This window comes from Columba livia, chromosome 1 (genome assembly GCF_036013475.1).
Source record: "Columba livia isolate bColLiv1 breed racing homer chromosome 1, bColLiv1.pat.W.v2, whole genome shotgun sequence".
Classification (NCBI taxonomy): Eukaryota; Metazoa; Chordata; class Aves; order Columbiformes; family Columbidae; genus Columba; species Columba livia.
Window position 1 is genome coordinate 33264010 of NC_088602.1, and position 20791 is coordinate 33284800.

The 20791-nt window shown below is 41.3% G+C and overlaps 1 protein-coding gene across 11 annotated transcripts in view; it reads left to right on the plus strand.

The window, feature by feature from the left end:
* Nucleotides 1-20791, plus strand: part of ENOX1 (ecto-NOX disulfide-thiol exchanger 1) — a 362839-nt gene that overhangs the window by 99745 nt on the left and 242303 nt on the right. For 9 of the 11 annotated variants that reach the window (XR_010470814.1, XM_065054489.1, XM_065054480.1 and 6 more), the window contains exon 3: nt 13921-13999. The exons of the other annotated variants lie outside the window; for them this stretch is intronic. The gene's annotated coding sequence lies outside the window, so the exon portion shown is untranslated. The remainder of the gene's footprint in view (nt 1-13920; nt 14000-20791) is intronic. 11 annotated transcript variants of the gene reach the window in all.

The window sequence follows — 20791 nt, forward strand, 5'->3', positions numbered from 1 at the left end:
ATTGTCTTTTTCTTGCTTAATGTACTTATCTGTTTTAAGCACTACCTTAGTGGTAATTCTAAAAGTATAACCATAGAGTCATAAAATAGTTTGAGTTGGAAGGGACCTTCAAAGCCCACTTAGTCCACCCCCCCTGCAATGAGCAGCGACATCTTCAACTAGATCAGGTTGCTCAGAGCCCTGTCCAGCCTGGCCTAGAATGTCTCCAGGGATGGGGCATCTACCACCTCTCTGGGCAACCTGGTCCAGTGTTTTACCACCCTTACTGTAAAAAAAAATTCTTCCTCATATCTAGCCTGAATCTCCCCTCCCTTAGTTTAAAACCGTTACACCTTGTCCTGTCATAACACACCCTGCTAAAAAGTCTGTCCCCATCTTTCTTATAGGCCCCTTTTAAGTAATGAAAGACCGCAGTAAGATCTCCAGTAACTATTCTGTGCAATAAGGCACAGAATAGTTTATGTACCCAAACTGTACAGTACTGAGATGCTATGGTATGTTACTGAAAGAGTCTCTCTTATTCCTGAGAGTGAAACAACAGATCATCTTAACTGGAAATGAAATGACTGATAGCAACTGGACTGCATTGCTCCTGTGACAGGCCAGCTTGTTGAGAGTGGTTTGGTGACTGATAAGGGAGTGAAAAAAGAAATCGAGGGGCCATTTCATTGAAACTTAAACAAATCTCACATGCTGTAGATCGGTTGATGTCCTGCCCTAATATTTCAATTTTATTATTGACCAGAAAAGCAAAATCAAATCAAAGTTCCCAAGGCAGAACAAAGCAAAGTGAAAGTTCCCAGGGCGCAACAAACCAAAACCGGCTAAATAAAAATATGCTCGAAGACATGCATAATGTATTAACTGTATTTTGCTTCATTTGTAAAGAGCAAAAGAGAACAAATAACCAGTGTTTGGCCCCTTATGGGCCTTTGTCAGGGATACACTTCTCTGAGCTGTTCAGTGGGGAAAAATGTTTAAAAAAAACAGTTTTTCCTAAGAGTTTTTCAAGCTGCCCTACAAATATAAATTAACCATTATACGATCTTGTGTTTTATTTGAAGCAGGACATTTCCAGCACTCTGACTAGTAGAAGGAAATTTATGTCACAAATAAAGGAATCAGTTATAACCTGCAAGCTTGTCTCTAGCCACATATCCTTATTCGTGAAAGTGGGTGCTACTGAGCTGGGCAGAACAATTTAGATTTCTATGGTATCTTCCTCAAAAATGCATGTAATAATTTAGAAGCTTTTTTTTTTTCTTCCCATCTTAGTCATAAATCCTTCTATAATGTAACTGTAAGTAGTGGGGAGTATCCTGCAGATGCTTTAGAAATTAGAGCCTTATTTCCACTGCAGAAACAACCGTTTTGGCTCAAGTGGTGTCCTTAGCCTGACTCCCATCCACACACTGTCTAGTCCCCACCCAACTGTGTGCTGTTTTATGCCAGAGCTTGCTGACCCAGCCATTGCTTGGAAACTTGTAGGAAACATCATCAAAATATCTCCTAAACAGAGTAGCGTGGGTTTTCTGAAGGACTTGATATCCTCTTGTGCACTTAAAGCACTATATATATGCTGCAGTGCTGTTGGCAGATGGTAACTAGTGTTTTTAACAAGTTGTTTTTAAAGGTGGCAGCTTCCAAGCAAACAAAACAAAACAGATTTTCTTCTTATTCTAATTACTGTTGAATATACACCTGTATATCCAAAGAAGCAGTCTAAATTTCAAAGCTTTACCTGAAATGACCTTTGCAGAAATCTGGATAATTGTCTTTGCAAACTTGTAGTCAAGTATTCGTAAGGATTTATTTTGTTGAACAAACTCAAAACAGTTCCAGGCTTTCTCTGTGACCCCTTTACCCCAGTGGAAATCCCTGTCTAATTTTTCTAACAGCTTCTGTGTTCAAAAGTTTAAAAAATCAACTGAAACATTTCAGTCTAACTGGAGAACATGTACAGAAGTAGAAGTTTGTATATCAGAGAAGTGGCCCAATTACATTTGTAGGGTGCAAAATACATTCTATACTAGCACACATGCAGACCATCACTGTTTTCAGAAGTGCTTTATAAGACATTTCTTCCATCACTAATTTATTGCTTTTATGATCTTTAGTATGCATGTGTACTTGCAAACACAGAATTTATTTCGATTGCTCTAATGGCCACTGTTCTTTGAAAGTATGGCTCTAAGGACGAGACTACTGTGGGACTTATTTCCACCTTTTCCAGAGGTGACCTCTGTTTGTACTTACACGATCTTCAGTAAAAGAGCTGTTTGTGCATGCAGCTTTTCCATTATTCTGTTATTATTTCCATTATTGGCTCATGGCACAGTTGCTTTCGTGATGGGCACATTACAAATACATGTACAAGTCACTTGCAGGCACACGAGGAATCTGTTTCATTCAAAACATGACCTTAATTTGCGTGGCTGTAGTTGCTTGAGTGCAGACACTTTGCAATTTCAGTGTTAGTGCAGGAACAAGTGCTTTAAGAATTTATTCCAACAGAAAATTCTCACTGCTCTCTGGTGTTCACTGGACACAGCGTGGCTTTGCAGAAACTTTCACCATGAAAAGCTATAGAGATGTGAAAGGATGCCATTAAGATTCTCCCTTGGAAGACACCCCATGATATATGATTGCTGTTTTTTTTTGGGGGGGGGGTGGTGGTGTTTATTTCATTCAAGTTTTTCTTTGCTGAAAGCTTTTTACCAGTAGTTGCAGGCTCCAAAGTTAGTGGTAATGTAGCAAAGAAACATCCCGAATTTAACAAATCCTATTTATACTTTTGTTTCTTAAAGTCTCTGTCAGGCTGACTTCTGCCTAAAGAGTAGCTTGCTAAACTGGAAGCAAGTGGGCTGGTGATGCAGGTAGGGAAAACGTTCAGAAAAATAATAACCCTTCCTTTCATCAAAGGCATCTGCCTGCTGGTTACTGCAATGGCACGGAGCCGCAGAACCCCTTAGGTGTCCTTGTTGATTCATGCTCATAGATAGCCAGAAAGCCTCATCTCACCTCAAGCAGAACCTGTCCTGTGTGCATGTTGGCATGTCGAGACACACACATATCCCCTCCAGAATTAATTATGTGGTAGACAATGACTGGGAGTGAAAGTGGAGGCCAGTAAGAAGCTCCAGCCAATCTCCATCCCAGTAGTTTATCTTGTTAGAAATAGCCTTTGGGAAGCCCCACAAGCACTGCTCACTCCTCTACTCTTGTGGTCCAAAAAGTAATGTATTCCAAATCCTGACTTTGCTCTTCTCTACTTTAAAGTTTTAAATAGCAGTTTTCAACCTTATTTGTGCTGTCAACCTCTTCCAACCACAAAAATCACTTTGTGGCCCCACTCTCATCAGATCATTTTGAATAAATACAGATGTGGCAAGTGCTTATACCCCTGATGGAAGTATTTTGTGACTGTATTCAAAGTCATGAACCTTGGTTTTAGAGAAGGCAGTTCAGTCCAAATCACCACTTCAGTGCATAAATTTTGCTAAGTCCATGACAAGACTTTATTGTAAGTAAATCTCTATAAGAAACCAGTATGAAAATAAATCAGAATAAGCTTTTTGCCAGAGTGGGTCAAGTTGAAGGAACAACAAAAAAAAAGAGAGTAAGTTTGTATAACTTATTAACTTCTGATTTTCAGTGACTTCTCTCCAAGAATATCAACAAGTGGATGATGTTTCTGATCTAGAAGAGACTTGTAGAAAGTCTTGTCCACATAATAAATCCATGTCGGCAGAAAAGTATCCATGACAGGGTGTTACTTATCTGAATATTATCTTAAATATTAACGAGAATTTGTATTTCATGTGCAGATTTCTCAAACCATTACACTGATTGGGAACCTTTGCCAGCTGCTCCAGTGCTTTCAACACTATTCCTGACATAAGAGCCTCTTTCATTCTTGTTCTTTTCCTTCACTAACAAAGTAAGAAGAAACCCAAGTTTTGCTCTCCATTGCTCCTTATGATCAGCTCTGGGTATGAACTCAATTCGTGCTGCCACCATAAAAAACCTGTAATAATGCAAAGTTGCTTTTTCATTCATAGAGTCAGTATTTGCAGTCCTGACAAATGCATTCTCCTACAGGTTGTCGTTTTCTCTAGACTTACTGCTGCTACCATGTCTCTGATAGACTACACAGTCTTAATACTAAAATGGCTCTTTACTGATGGAGTTACTCAAAAAGGTGGTAGATACATCACTATATTTCCTCTCACATGCATGTGTGCTTCTTTCATGGTATCCATTAGAAATTTGTTCCTCCTGTTATTAGTGGTCTTATTTCTAGGCGTATGCAGGTTGCAGGATTGTGTATTGGAGATGCAGCTTTGTAGAACAATGAATAATTTTGTCTGCAGGGCACTGTCAGTCTGGACAGAAGACACAAATATGTCATATGTCATCTCTTGACAAAGACTGAATGGATCACAGAGGTTTTTTGGTTGTTTTTGTTTTGATTTGCTCTGGTGTTTTTACACTTGGTCACAGAAATGCCTTTGCAGTCAAATGGTTTAGACCACCTTTGGCCCATTTTATGATCTGTTTGTGCTGGTGCTATACAACATTTAACAAGGCTACACTGATATTAAGAAAATCTGTGTTTGAGTGATACAGTTTCTTATTATATTATACCAGGAAAATTACTGCTGTTTTTATTCCTGTTAGGATCAGCAGTATTTTAAGCTCAGTTGTAGCTGCTTCATACTAACATTTAAGTGGTTATGTGCTCTGAAATATTATGGTGTTCTTTACCTTTTTTCCCTCATTTCTGTGCATTTTCTCTCAATCGGCTGTTCTGTCTTACCTGTGTGCCTGCAGCTACTCTGGGCTCAGGTGGCCAACTCTCATCCCCTTGTTTTGGTCCTAGTCTGCTAATAGAAAACATCAGTGTATTTTGCTCACATTTTGGCTTGCATTTCTAGAGCATTTTGTTTTAGCTCTGTGCTCTGCAGCCTTCTGGATGCTTTCAGCTGGACCCGGCTTAGCAGGAAGGAATTGTTGCCTTCCATTCAGCACTGGTGAGGCCACTTCTGAAGTACTGTGTCTGTTTTTGGGCTCCCCAGTTCAAAAAAGGCATGAACACACTGAAGCAAGTCCTATGGAGGGAGACCAAGATGCACAATGGGATGGAACACAGGTTGTATGAGAAGTGGAGAGATCCGAGACTGTTTAAATAAAGAGAAGTCCACTGGGGGATCTTACTGCTGTCTAGGGCTACCTACTGGGAGGGGGTAGACAAGTCAGAGCCAAATTCTTTTCAAAGGTACACAGCAGTATGAGAAGAAGCAACAGACACAACTTGGGACATACAAAATTCCAAGAACATATATTGGGGCAAAAAAAATCACCGTGGGTGTGATGAAACACCAACACAAATTGCCAAGAGAGGCTGTGAAATTTCCATCCTCAAAGATATTAAAAACTTGAGTGGAGAAGCCCCTGAACATGCTGTTTTGAGCAACAGCCTGGACCAGATGACCCCCAAGAGTCTCTTCCAATGTAAATTATTCTGTGATAACCTTATCCTCAAAGGAAGTGAGTAGATTGGATTGGCAGCTTTGGAGGTCTGGAGGGGAAGCTCTGGAAATCAGACTTCAGAGTAGCAGGATTTTGGGGGGATAACTAACCACAGAATCATAGAACAACCCATGTTGGAAGAGACCTTGAAATATCATGTGCCAAACATTTTGTGGGAAAGATACAGATGAGATTATCTAGCACCCTGTCCAATTGCATCTTGAAAACCTTCAGTGATGGGAACTTTACCACATCCATGGGGAGGTTGCTCCAGTGACTGATTGTTCTCACTATAAAAACATGTGTTTCTTATATTGAGATGAAACCTCTCCTGGTGCAACTTGTACCTGTTGCCCTTTGTCTTTTCCATGTGGCTCCTCCTGAAGAGAGAGCCCCCATCCACTTTGTAACCATCCTTTAAGTACTGGAATACTGTAGTGAGGACCCCACTGAGCCCTCTTTTCTCCAGGGTGAAGAGAGGCAATGGCTGAATGAATACTCTCCAGAATTTCATAAACGGTGACACTGAAAGACAGGAGAGCAAGTTGGCTTGCAGGAAGGCAAAGGACAGAAACCAGAACTCCAGCCCTCACTGTATTTTTAGAGGACGTGGAGAGGAGCAGGGCACAGAATGCCACTACTGACCAGCGGTTTTTCTAGAATGCAGCTAATAGACAAAGGACGTGGAGCCCTGGCTGACTCACGTCCTCCTAGATGGGTGCAGTAAGCAGGATGCTGAACAAGGTGCTCACAGCTGGGCAGGGCTGCCTGTGCTCCCAGCCCCCCTGCCTGCCATCAGTCTCTGGGAACACCCAGGCTGCTGCCAGCACAGCAAGGAGGCTCGCGAGTATCGTTGCATTAGCCTTCATTAAAGGCTGTTAGCATTGTTTGCCGTGACATGTACCTGGGATTTATTACTTTTTCCCTGGGCTGCATGTTGTCGTCTTGGATGGATGTGAGCCAGTTTCCAAATCCTGCCCTTCCTCTTTCCCTCTTGCTTGTTCAAAATCCAGCTGTATTCAGCAAGTATAAAAGCGCTGACCTACAGAGCCCATGACAGCCAGCTGCAGTCCCCCAGCCCCTTCCTTTCCTGTTTCCCTCCCTCATTTTTCAATTGAAGTGGTTCCGCTCTCTCTGATGCTCCAAATGGGAACCGTGCTTCTCAGTGCAGAAACTTTCTGCCCCTTCCATCAGTCACGCAAGGAGTTCATGTGCCAGCTGCAGCAGGTTAGGAAAAGAATGACTTAGACCATAAACGTGTGCAGTGAGAGCCAGCTAGTCCATTATTCACTTTTCAAGTCTGTAAGATGTTTTTCTCAAACAAGTAATTAATTCAGTTCGCCATTTCAAATTTGTTACAAGCAGTAATCTCAGTAAGGGACTGTTCAGCAATATAAATCCTAGGAAATCCTTATTTATAAGTATAAATCTCACGTTGGCATCTTCTGAACACTAAAATAGGTCTTTTGCTGTCTGGTCAGGTGTCCTCCATGTCACAGCTGCCTAGAGAATGGCAAACAAAAGGATTAGACTGCCCATGTGAATATTCACCTCCCTTCTCCGCACAGCAAACTGTCCCCAAATTGCTGTTCATTGATACATTTTCCCCATGGCCCCCTTCCCACAACAGGTCCCTGGACTGAGGAGTCACAGAGGAGTCAACTGTACAGAGGAATCCCAATCCAGATTGCCCTATGCAGTAGACATAGGGTTGGCTTCCATCCTCTGAACACTGGAGAAGCTGGAGAGGAGCTACAAACTGCCAGACTTTGTACTCTGAAAGTCAGTAGAAGAGGAAAAGAGACCTATGACCTGCAGAGCTTTCTGAAAGTGGAAGCAGGCTCTGTACCGGGCATTGCAGAATTGTTTAAAAAATACCTATTTTTTGCAGTGAAAAACTGAACAACAAACAGCATCTGTACTTTCCTTACCTTTTGGGTTTGTATGTGAAAGATCCAGACCCATCAGGACTGCACTGTTAAATATTTCACAGCATTTGGCAAAGTATGAACAAATTGCAATCTGAGAACCTCTGGAAATTGAGAGAGGCATGATTATTTTTTTCCTCTTGGATTTTTTCTAGAAAACTAGATAGGACAGTAAGGGGACATTCTTTCATTGTCACGATAGAGGTGAATAACGATATACTGGGACCAAGAGTCTGGAAACACAGGGATGTGTTATGATGGAGTGTAACCTTGCTGTGTGAATTAAAAGTAGATAGCAAAGAGCTACCTAAAAGTGAACAACTCTCTGCAACATCTCCATCAAGCCTAAGGGAACAGCCGTCCAGGGCATCGAGTGTCCCTGCGTTCTCCAAGCCAAGTGTCATCTTGTTGGGGGGCTGGGAATTGCAGGAGTGGAAATGACAGGCTGCCAAGCTGGTCACACTGATTGTGGAAATTTTTGCAATGAGGGAAAAGTTAAACTTTGTGGCCAAGAGCTAAACCTTGTGATCCTGTGTCAAAAAAAAAAAAAAAAAAAAAAAAAAAGTTTTGTAGTCCATGTGGGTTTTATATGCATTTGCACTGTCTCATTTGGAAATCAGTCTTAATTTTGAAAGCTTTTAAATTTCCCCATTTATATAGTGTTCTTACACCATAAAATGGCATCATCTCCTGCTTTTAAAATGTACTGTAAGCTGTAAGACTTGCATAAAAAATGCTACGTTCAGCTAATCAACCTCTTCAGACCAGTAGGTCATGGCACTGAGACTGCCTGTCCATGAAAACATAAGTTCCTCAGCTTTACAGACCCATTACAGAATACAAATCACTCAAAACAAACCTACAGAGAAATAACCTCCCTTTCCCCACTCCTGCCTTGCTGTGGGAAAGGCCTTTCGCTGTCCCAGATTTCCCCCCAGAGTGAAATCACATCCACCATTCAATACAAAATTAATAAAGGTGTGGAGAGCATGTTGAGCAAACACTGACATATCCCCAATGGTGAATTTACATCCCCTCCGTTCTGTTTAAGATTAATAAAGCAAAACAGAACACACAAAACCAACACAGGAGAGTATAAAGCCCCACACGTAGAGCCCGTCAAGGCTTGGCACTGTGAGCAAGCTGCTGTGCTGGAGCTGGTGACACTAAGTGTTAGGCAAAGCATGAGCTAGAAATGCTGGTTCCTTTCCTCAGCCAGTCTCAGGAGGGCTCCCTGGCAGTGTGTCCAGTGGATATGTCACCTGGGAGTGGGCATCACCTGGGTTATTTGTGTTCACAACATTCCTGTGCCATTGCCTTCTTGCAGGTGACGTGCACGATAAAAGATGCTGTTACAATCGGGGGCTTGCTGGGCTGCATCCCACCTTCTGCTTGCCTTCTGCCCTTCCCTCTCCCAAAGGCACATTCTGCTGTTGTTGGCATGTGGTTATGGGACTGTAAAAATGCTCTGTGATCTGAACAACCAGCCAAAGGCTTCATCGGCCATGGTGATAGGACAGGGACTGCTGGAGCAAGGGAATGCAGATGCTATTAATGTCCACTGCATTAGTCCCCTTCAGTTAATTGCCATATTTCAGTACAGAAAATATGTGAGAGTCCTCCAAAGATAGCCTTGGATAAATCTACCTGAATGGTTACCTGGCCTTTGGGTACCTGTCTATGAACCAGAAGGTCTGTCATGGAGATCAAACACCAGGAAGATGGGCTCTAGTAGTTGTCCTGCAGCAACTGAACATAATCCTTTGTACTCAAAGCAATCAGTAGCCTCCTCTTGACTGGTAAATATTACATCTGTACCCTTCAGACCCATGCAGACCTCCTCTGCAAGTGCCAGCCATTGATCTGGCTGCAGAAACTTCCTACAACCGATCGGGAGCAGTTGGAGACTGTCAGTTTTCTAAACGGTTATGGCTGCACATTTCTGAAGAGATAAGAGTTGTCTTGTATTGCATGCTAGCTCCAGGTTAAGCTTTTCTTTATCGCTGTGATGTTCCGCAGACACTGCCGGTTACCCCCAGGTTTGCAGTGCCAGCTTCTCCCACCAGTTAATGTGTATTTTATGAGCCCAGAGATGATGCTGCGGAGAGTGGAGCCGTGCCAAGAATGGTTGTTCCTGCTTGTCTTCATCCTTGTCTTTTTTTTTCTATACTTGCAGCAGCTGAAGGAGGGGAGTGCTGTAGCTGTGGCAAGAGAAAGCAGCCGAAACTGCTGTGTAGTGTGATGATGGGTGTGCAAATTTACAACTGCCTGGGAGCAATGTGTCAACCATGTGTCTGAGGCTCCTTGTATACCAGCTCTTCACATTTCTTCTAAGAGCAACTGCACCAGTTGGTGGTGGCCTGTTCGAGGTCTGCAAATGGTACTGTGTGTCCCAGAAGTGGCCTCTATTTGGGGACTGGCTTGCAAAGACTTCAGAGATTTTTCAAGTTTGATCCCTCAGGTGGGATCAAATCTGTCACCAGGCATTTTGTTGTGCCCTGTGGGACAGACCCATAGCATTCTCTGTCTGGCAGCAGCCCCATGGGCCCTGGGTACATCGTCAAGCTGCTAAGCCACAAATTTCAGAAGCATATTTCGTAAACAATTCCTTATAGGTGACTTAAAGTTGAACTGATGATTTGGATGAGGTGACTGTGTGTTAGGTAGGATGAAGCTGTTGCAACAAAACATCTTCTTCCCAAGAAAATCCTTCCTGTAGGCAAGTCTTTAGTTATCTTTGTAACCTTTGTCATCCTCTCCTCCCTGGGGAGACTTCTCTGTGACCTTTGCTATTCTAGCAAGGCGCCTCATAAATTATTATTCTTTTAAATGGCACTTAGGCTGTCGAAGTGGCTGCTAGCCTTGAAGATTTGCAGTCTACCCTGTAATTTTGAGAGGGAAAAAAAATGGTTAAGTGACAGAAGAAATATTGTACTTCACGACAAAACTACTTTTGTGTTTCGTTTTCTGCTCAAGTCGTTCATATCCCTGTCACTAATCTCATTCAGGTCAAGGGCTTGAGGCAGAGAACAGGCATAATATTTTTGGTCAGACTGATGCATCTGAATATTACAAACATCTGTGATTTTGAAACTGAAACGAGCACTGTGTTAAATCCTCAGGAAAATAATATTAAGGCATAATAGATTACTGAAGTTTGCATTTCTTTTGGCGGTTCAGTCCAGGGTCTTTTGGCTGGTTACTCCAAATGTTAATGAACCTGCTCACACAAAGGGAGCTGCTCCGTATGGCTGCAGATTGGATCCTGAATTCTGCGAACTTTATAGGAAATTCTGCAGGCCAAGTAATTGAAATAATAAAGAAAAAATTAATCAGGCGCACGTTAAATGTGAAGCATGGAAGAAAACATCTGCAGCACTCAGTGGACGTCTGGGTAACATACTTGCAGTACTGTTTTGCCAGCTTACATCTGGAGTGGTTCATCAGAAGAGAACAGATGCTAGTGTGAAATAGGTCATCATAGCAGCAGGGCATCAGAACAGAGACATTTCTTTCTTTTTGTTTTTTTGTTGTTTTTTGTTGTTGTTGTTGTTGTTGTTTTCTTGCAGTAACAGCTATTCCTTTTTATTCACACCAATTATGAAAATGTTAGCCAAGTCTGAAATGTGAATGCATGCATTGCGACAAGCCAACACTCCTTAAAGGGCATCAAGGTAAAAACTAACCTAACAACGAGGCTTCAGAGAAGCAGTCCCTTTGCAGTACACACTGAGTACCTGTTAACAGACATAGCGACTACGTTTGTTACGATTATGATTTTTTCCCCACCCTTGCTTTATTTTTACATTTTAGTAGAGATGTTACTGACTGCCTTCTTGATGGCAAATGCCAGAAGCGGAGATGCTAATTCACGGGAGTTTCATCAGTCATTTCAAAGGAGAGGTCACATAGATAAGAAAAATGAACAGTACGCAGTATGTGAAGCAGTGACATTCAATGAGTCCTTGTCACTAGCAGCCATTAGCATGCAAGCCTGCTGTTATGTTTCAGTGCTTTATGTGCTTTTCTTGACCAGGCAGGGAGCCTTCGGAGCACTGTAGCAGTTAATGCCATACAAGTTATTGTTTCTTTCTTGAATGCCTTATATTTTTAGTACCGTTTAGATGCTTCTCTGTCCCCCTGTGCATCTAAAATTTTAAGAGAATCAAAGAATGCATAATTTATATCTGTCCCAGAGGTAATGGAGTGACTCAATATCTGTGAAGGGGATGATTTTAAATTTCATGTGTTATGCAAGAGGTGATTTTTATACAAAAACTGCAAAAATTGGCCTCGGGGATACCCAGATAATTGTCGTTACAACAACGGGTGTGGATTCCGGGGGGATTATAGCAGAAAACTATCATGTAGTGGATTTACCTTGTGTATCATGGTTGTCATAATCAAAACATAGCAACTGATACATCTCAGGGAATATAACTTGTATTTTGACTTGAAATAGCACATACAGGAGGTGTGAAAAGACATGTTTACTTTGATTCTGTTGAAGAATTCATGCAAGAGCAAGGCATTCGTTTACTTCTGAAATTCGTTCCTTCAGTTAAAGGTAAAAAACAATTGTTTACTGATGTTGGGCAGAACCCATCAGTACATGCTTTATCACACAGCACAGTTCCACTAGACTATTCTGGTTCATTTACCAAAAGCCTAGAAGTGCATGGCTAGAAATAAATGTCTGCTTCTTTGAGATGCTGTATGTTTGAAAAGGCACTTTAAGGTCTGTATTACAGACAGTTCAAAGGGAATACAAATTGTGTAGTATCTCTCTTTTTTTCTTCTTTTCTTTTTTCTTTTCTTTTTCTTTCTTTCTTTCTTTCTTTCTTTTCTTTTCTTTCTTTTCTTTCTTTCTTTCTTTTCTTTCTTTTCTTTTTCTTTTCTTTTCTTTTCTTTTCATTTCTTTTCTTTTCTTTTCTTTTCTTTCTTTTCTTTTCTTTTCTTTTCTTTCTTTTTTTTCTTTCTCTCTCTTCTCTTCTCTTCTCTTCTCTTCTCTTCTCTTCTCTTCTCTTCTCTTCTCTCTCTTCTCTTCTCTTCTCTTCTTCTCTCTTCTCTTCTCTTCTCTTCTCTTCTCTTCTCTTCTCTTCTCTTCTCTTCTCTTCTCTTCTCTTCTCTTCTCTTCTTCTCTTCTTCTCTTCTCTCTTCTCTTCTCTCTCTTCTCTTCTCTTCTCTTCTCTTCTCTTCTCTTCTCTTCTCTTCTCTTCTCTTCTCTTCTCTTCTCTTCTCTCTCTTCTCTTCTCTTCCTCTTCTCTTCTCTCTCTTCTCTTCCTTCTCTTCTCTTCTCTTCTCTTCTCTTCTCTCTTCTCTTCTCTTCTCTTTCTCTTCTCTTCTCTTCTCTTCTCTTTCTCTTCTCTTTTCCCTTCCCTTTCCCTTCCCTTCCCTTCCCCTTCCCTTCCCTTCCCTTCCCTTCCCTTCCTTCCCTTCCCTCCTCCTTCCCTTCCCTTCCTTCCTTCCCTTCCCTTCCCTTCCCTTCCCTTCCCTTCCCTTCCCTTCCCTTCTCCCTTCCCTTCTCCCTTCCCTTCTCCCTTCCCTTCTCCCTTCCCTTCTCCCTTTCCCTTCTCCCTTCTCTCCTTCCCTCTCCTTCCTTCTCCCTTCCCTTCTCCTTCCCTTCTCCCTTCCCTTCTCCCTTCCTTCTCCCTTCCCTTCTCCCTTCCCTTCTCCCTTCCCTTTCTCCCTTCCCTTCTCCTTCCCTTCTCCCTTCCCTTCTCCCTTCCCTTCTCCCTTCCCTTCTCCCTTCCCTTCTCCCTTCCCTTCTCCCTTCCCTTCTCCCTTCCCTTCTCCCTTCCCTTCTCCCTTCCCTTCTCCCTTCCTTCTCCCTTCCTTCTCCCTTCCCTTCTCCCTTCCCTTCTCCCTTCCTTCTCCCTTCCCTTCTCCCTTCCCTTCTCCCTTCCCTTCTCCCTTCCCTTCTCCCTTCCCTTCTCCCTTCCCTTCTCCCTTCCCTTCTCCCTTCCCTTCTCCCTTCCCTTCTCCCTTCCCTTCTCCCTTCCCTTCTCCCTTCCCTTCTCCCTTCCCTTCTCCCTTCCTTCTCCCTTCCCTCTCCCTCTCCCTCTCCCTCTCCCTCTCCTCTCTCTCTCCCTCTCCCTCTCCCTCTCCCTCTCCCTCTCCTCTCTCTCCTCTCCCTCTCCCTCTCCCTCTCCCTCTCCCTCTCCCCCTCTCCCTCTCCCTCTCCCTCTCCCTCTCCCTCTCCCTTTCCTTCCTTTCTATCAAGACCGTTTTCAATAACGTCTTTAAAAACAACCTACCACTTTTTCTTTTATTTTACCTAGACTTAGTTATATTTAAATAATTGTTATGATCTTGCTGCTTCTCTACTTTAAAATGTTTAGCATCCTCTAAAACAATTCTAAACTGACTTTTAGCATTATGTATCCAAGGAAACAGTTGATCTTATTTGCTTTTCCTTTGTAAACCCTCTAGTTTTGAGCATACTTTCCACTTCTTGCAGGGTTGGCCATGAGAATTCTCAACATTCCTTTGGAAATACCGTGATGGGGCCTCTGGGAAGTTACCTTTAGTTCCTACAGGTCTGTAAACTCTATTGCATTCTTACTGTTTCAGCATGTAGACTCCTGTGATGACTTATCATTTTTATTTCAAACGCATGCAAAGCAAATTAAAACCCAATTTTATTCTGGAGCAAGTGTGAAAATATTTCTGTTTCTTGCAAAATGTTTAGGACATAACTGTCTTCTGTTACCATTGTATATATGTAGAGTAAGACATTATCTTTCCTTTGGAGTGAATTATTGCAGTTTACAGAGTTGAACTGCAGAAAGGAATTGGGCCTGTAAGTCATTTTCACCTCACCACTATGTCTTTCAGTATGTGTTGAAACTGCATTACCCTAAAAGGCTCTGCAATCGATTGCCCCCACCCAGGTTGCTAATATGTGAGTGACTGTCCCACCGCTATAGCTGTGGATTTTTCCAGATGCACCGTTAGCAAAGGGTCAGCAGAATTACTGGGGCTTTTAGGTCAGAAGGAGCTCAGGTTCATGGAAAGTTTAAGAAACTAATAAAATGAAAAAAAAATGTTGATATTTAAGAGACTGTAAAAAGAGCAGAATAATAATGACTTGACTCCTATAGTGTCAGTGTGGCAAGGAGCAGTGAGGAGCCTGTAGCTGATGCTGTGTCCTTGTCAGCCAGAATGATGGTGTTATGAGCGTTACAAGCACTGTGATCCGCAATCGCAATGATTTAGGGGGTGGAAAACACTGCCCTGCATTTCAATATGTTTTCCTATGCAGCTATATAACAGAGAAAAAATGGGTTTTGTACTGTTTTCAAAGGTAGTACTGAACAGCATTTTCAGAGAAATTTGGTCAGAAAAAAAAATGGGAATCATCTTTTCCATCTGTTTGGTCACACCCCTCTATCAGAGCACACTCAGGGTCTGTGGGAGTTGTATCTGGCCCTAAATAATAGTTTTCAAAAATGTTCATGTTTGGAATATGTTCTATTTCATTCACTTGGTTTATCTGAGAGGACTTCGGGTATTATTGCTTTCTTTGTTGCCTGTGTAGGCACTTACTATGCCATTAATCTGTATGAATTCTGTTGGGAAAGTGGCTTGTAAACCTTAAACAAAAACAAATGCAGGTGGATTTAGGGCACGAGATGTATCCAAGACAATTTTTAATTTGTTCTTGGAAAATATTATGATTTGGTAATATCTTTTAAAGTCACCTCAGCTCCAAAGTGCTTTAGAAACTATTTGCACCTAGGTATAAACCTCACACATGGCTACAGCTTCCATAATGAGCAAAAGCCCCAGATCAGACTGGTTGAGATACTGCAGATACAGATCTGATCCTGATGCATCAGGCCTGTGTTGAGTTAAAGCTCTGTGTTCAAAAATAAGTAGCTTTTCAGACTAATTGCACAACCGTTGAATGATCTATGTCATGCTAAAGCTTTATGACTGCACTGTTTCTTTCTTTAATGATCATACGGCTTAGGACAAAAAATTTGTGTTTTGCTTTGGCAGAGGGAGAAAGAAGTGCAAACACTGAAGGCGTTTAGGATAAAGGGAGAAAGCTTGTTGCACGTGTTGGTATTTGGGTTTTAAATCCTTTATGAGCAGCAACAGCTTCATAAAATGTTAGTTTCTAGACCTATCTATGAGTGTTGTTTGAATCATGACTCACCAAAGACTTTTTTTGCTGAAGCAAAGTGTGGTTGGGCCTGTATTTGATACGAACACAGTCAACAGCTGCTATGTAGAGAAAGCTTGGGCAAGTAATTTGTCTAAAACATGTTTTAAAAGTTTTCTTGTTCACAAGCCTGATTCCTGAAGAATAATGGCTTTGTGATACACATACAAATTAGTATTGTGCTGTTTAAAAAAGGATAAATATGATATTAATTTGATTCATATACATATTAGATATATGTATACTAAATGGCATAAAGTGTTTTTTGTATGACTGTGCTGCACCTCCATTATAATGCAGAAGCAAAGGAAAACCAGTTAAATTGAAAGGCAAGACATTTCTACTGAAAAGGATATACAAGATGTAATTTTCCATTGGAAAGTATTGCCCCAAGATATTGTCAAAAAGTATTGCATTGAACCTTTGCAAGAAATATTTACATCTATTAGAATGCCATCACTGATGTGTTTTTCATATTACACAGTTATAAAGCAGTTGCCTGGATGAGGACTGAACTCATTGGTCCTCAGCCTGGGGATTGGGTGAAGCTTCTTTTGCAGTTTATGTAGGTATCTCTTGTATTACTTCTCTGTAGCATCTGGTATTGACATTAAAGGATAACAGGATACTGCTCTGGCCAAATAATTTCTTTAATCCAGGTCAGGTTTTTCCATTTATCCCATGTCTTTCACTGCAAATTTATTTATTCATTTATTTATTTTCCCTTGTAAGTATCTCTTCCCCTTGTACAGTTCTTGTTTTCTTAATCTCTCTTTCATTTCCTCACCCATTCTCCAGAGAAGTCTCTTCATCCCTGACATATTTGTTCCTTGTTCTTTCTTTGTTAGAGTTTTATTCATTTATTGCTGGAGTTTCTTAAATTTTTCTGTTGTGTTCACTAAATGATGCATCGGAGTGTCTTCAAACCTTTGCTCTTGGCACAGTGAAACAAGTGTCTTGGTTTTAGGGGGAGCAAAGAAAACCAAAGGCAGTGAAAACAGTTCACGGTGCCATGTGGGATGGGAAGCCCCCATCTCCTGGAGCTGAGCTCCTCTGCCCTGTCCTCTGGCCTGTAACACATTGTTTGGGCACATGGTCAGCTGGTGCTTGCTCCTAGCCAGGGGGTTTGTGTGGAGAATGCTACTCTATTGTCTTACTGCTCCTTCTGTAATGAAAACACAACTGGGAAAATACCAATTTATCTGTTAAAAGTCGTGGAGGGGAGAGAGGAAGGAGGGAAAGAGGCTAGGGAGAGTGCTTTTCCATATGAGCATGTAAGCATGTCAACTATACCTTTGATCTCCATACTAGTGCTGCATATGGATCTGGAGCTGATGCACAAACCAGAACTGTGGAGGCAAATGGGAGCATGTTATCTTCATGCACCTTGTATGCAAATCACCTGGCTAGGCAAAGGCAGAAAAGAAAGGGGATGTTACTACCTGGAAATGTGCCGTGTGTGCATTTGATGCATGTATTTGAATTATTGAACAGATGGAAACAAAATAACCTGGTAGCTGGAGAAAATCTATAAGCTATATGCTCAAAGGAAATGTGGCAGGATAAAATGGGAGGGTGGGGGAAGTAAACCTCACAAAGCTACCATGGAGAGACAGTTGCATTTTATTAGAACAGAAATTAAGATTGTGAGTTTGTAAAGACTATTGTATCAAAATCATGGGTTGTATGTGCAAGCTAATATAAACACATATATGCATTTTTTATTTTCGAATAATGGTTCAGAGGATCTGTGACCATCCACTCGGTTTTTTTATTGCCTACAGCACAAAAAAGGAGCAAGTGATTACTACAAAAGAGAAAATTACCATTTGCTCACCTGAGTAAGAGCAATGGCCAGAGCAGGAATTCTGCAAGAGGCAGACTGACCTTCCACTGGCTTCTATGTTTGGAATTGTTTCCAAGGAATTTCAAGGAATGGTGATGAGTGCTTTCTCTGCTGGGGGAAGAGCCTAAAAGCATCCTTAAATACCTCCCTGTTGTTTAATCATAGCTACTTCCCAGAAAAATGGGAAAACATTTGAGAGACTCCTGCAAACTACATAAAGTGTCCATAAACTCAGATAAGGAGTAAGGCTCTTTATTAGCCTTACTCCAGTGCCCATCATCTTCTGTTTCAAAGTGGCAATTATAGGATGATCTTTGCTGATCTTAACTCCTGGGGCATTACTTAAAAGAAGGGAGATCTTCAGTGTCAACAGTCAAGAACAGCTTAGAGACACCAAAGATAATTTGGCTTATTCAGCTGCATTACCAACAAAAGCAAAGATGTCTAGATAGTCTGTGAGAGATATTTTTCTAATCTTCCAGTGAGAAAGATTTCAGTGCCACCCCGTGTAGTCTCTTCCAGAACTACACAAGTTTTAGAGGGTATTTCTAAAATCCAAGTTACGCTTCATTTGCTGCATAAGAAGTCATTTGGTATCTTGTTTCTAGAGAACACAGAGAACAGTTGAACATAACTTTTTGGAAAGCTGTCAAATATTAGAAGGAAAAATGACTTAACAGTGTAGTTGATTTCATTTGTTTATCCATTTTTCAGAATAAGCATTTGCAGATCCTGCATGTCCCATTCCAAAACATTTTTTCCTGTCTTCCTCCCATGTACCTTCATCCTTACATGTATTGTTAACTTCTTGACTCAAGTGTCAGCATTCAGAAGCTGAATATAGTCAATATGACTTCCAGATGGATATGAATTTCATAAAAGAAGCCCAAAATTTAGAACCTCTATAATTAATTATGGAGTATACCCTCAATTAAAATGACTCCAGTCCATATTGTACTTCAGCTTTAGGTGGAATCACTGCTAGTGTCTTCTCTCTCTCTACCCTTTAAACTCTCCTCAGTATTTTACTAGGTAATGAATGACATTGTTGGAGAGACAGTAAGTGTGCAACTGATAGCTTTCGGTGTATGGGTAATGATACAACTTGCGCCTTTTCATTGCCCACATTCTGTCTGCACACAGATATCTGAACAACAAATGAGGTGAAATGGTGGCCCTAGTATAGTTCAGAAATAATAATTGTCCATTCGGGTCCCTTCAAAAAAAAAAAGATGGCAAAGCGCTGCTAAGTTTTCTATCAATAAGACCCTCAGAAGAATCAATCTCACGTCATGAATAATAATAATAGAAGAGGAAGGACAGCTGCTGAACTGAACATCATCAGTATTGACACCTTCCAGGAGGAGTAATCAGTAATCCCCTTGACCAAAGCAGGTGTCACAACAAGATAAAAGTCATAAGCTGCAGTTCCAGTGAGAGTCTGTTGACATAAACAGGAAGATATTAATTGATTTCTCTTCTGAAAGGCAGTTAAAACATCTTCTCCAGTTGAGAGAAGGAGAAATCCACTGTCAGTGCTACTGTCCAAGTTACCAGAAATAGCAGTGAAACTTGCAGAGCTTCTTTCTTAAAAAAAACCCAACAAAACAGCAAGAGTTCAGATGGCCAAGTGACAACCAAAATGAAGAGTTACAAAAAAATGCTTTCTTTTTTCCACCACAGCCCAGCACAATGTTGGCAGACTTGGCTTCCTTCTCTCTTGCTTTTTAGCTAAGATAAGGCTACCAGTTCAAATAGTAAAAATTAAGGATTTTTTTTTTTTAATTTGTGTACATGAGAATCATAGAATCATTTAGGTTGCAAAGGACCATTAAGACCATAGAGACCAATCCTTAACCTATCACTGCCAAGTCTGCCATTAAAACTTGTCCTTAAGCACCATATCTACAGGTCTTCCAAACACCTCTAGGGTTGGCGACTTCCCTGGGCACCCTATTCCAATACTCAACCTCTGTTTCCAAGAATAAATTTTTCCTAATATCCAATTTAAACCTCCCCTGACACAACTTGAGGCAATTTCCTCTCTTTCTATCACTTGCTACTCAGGAGAAGAGACCAACCCCCTCCATGCTACAGCCTCTTTTCAGGTAGTTGTAGACAGCGATTAGGTCTCCCCTCAGCCTCCCTTTCTCCAGGCTGAACAGCCCCAGTTCCCTCAGCTGCTCCTCATCAGACTTGTGCTCCAGACCCCTGACCAGGTTTGTTGCCCTTCTCTGCACTCTCTCCAGCACCTCAATGTCTTTCCTGTAGTGAGGGGACCAAAACTGAACATAGGATTCGAGGTGAAGCCAGTGCTGAGTACAGGGGGATGATCACTGCCCTAGTTCTGCTGGCCACACTAGGTCTGGATGATGGTGAGTTTGTTTCTGCAATGAACATATTTGCAATGCTACCACCATTAGAATCTGCCTGTGATGATTATTCATTTCTTTCTTGCCAGCCATGTAAAACCTCTTTGACACTATCTTAATTCAGGAGCAACCTTGGTCCATCCTTACGACTCACAACTGAGCAAATTTCAATCGATAGTATAAGAAATATTTAAGCAAAGCCTTGATTTTGATAAAGTTCCAGCCTTCTTTCTAGGCTGAAGTGTAGCACATATATCACTTTGGGACTGAAAGTCCTAAAATATACTGCTTCAGAATGACTCAGATTTCTAGGATCAATTATTGTTTCAGAAAAGGGAGAATATAGAGAAATTGAAATTGATCATGAGATGCCAAAAGTGAAAAAACAAAAAGCAAAACTTAAAGAAAACCACATCAACATTAATGTGAGTTGGTTGGCTCTATAAAAGAAATAATCTAATAATGGCCATGGGCAACCATTCAGGAAATAACATGTTCGTAATTAACAGATTTAATCCCATATTTGGAAAAAAATGAAACCGAAACCAAAACCAAACCAAACAAACAAAAAACAACCCAAAAAACCCACTGAATATTGTGTTGAGAAGGTTTTACAAGAAACAGAGGAAAGCTTGACCAGGCAGTTTGCTCGAACAGCAAAACTGAAAATAGAAAGATGAAAGAAGATCTTGGCTCAAGCCACTCTTTAACTTTGAGCTTTCAGAGCACTATTAAAAATTAACCAAGGAAAAGGTAATACATACTCCTAGAACTCAAAAAAATATTCTCCAGCTAACTATCCACAGTTTTTTTTCCTAGAATGATAGAAAATTAGCAAGTAGCTTGAGAGCCCTGCAGCTGCATCAGCTGTGCTGACACTTCCCATCAGAGCTGTGTCCGACCTATTTCGTTTCTGGGGGCCACCAGTGATGGAGATTCTCTG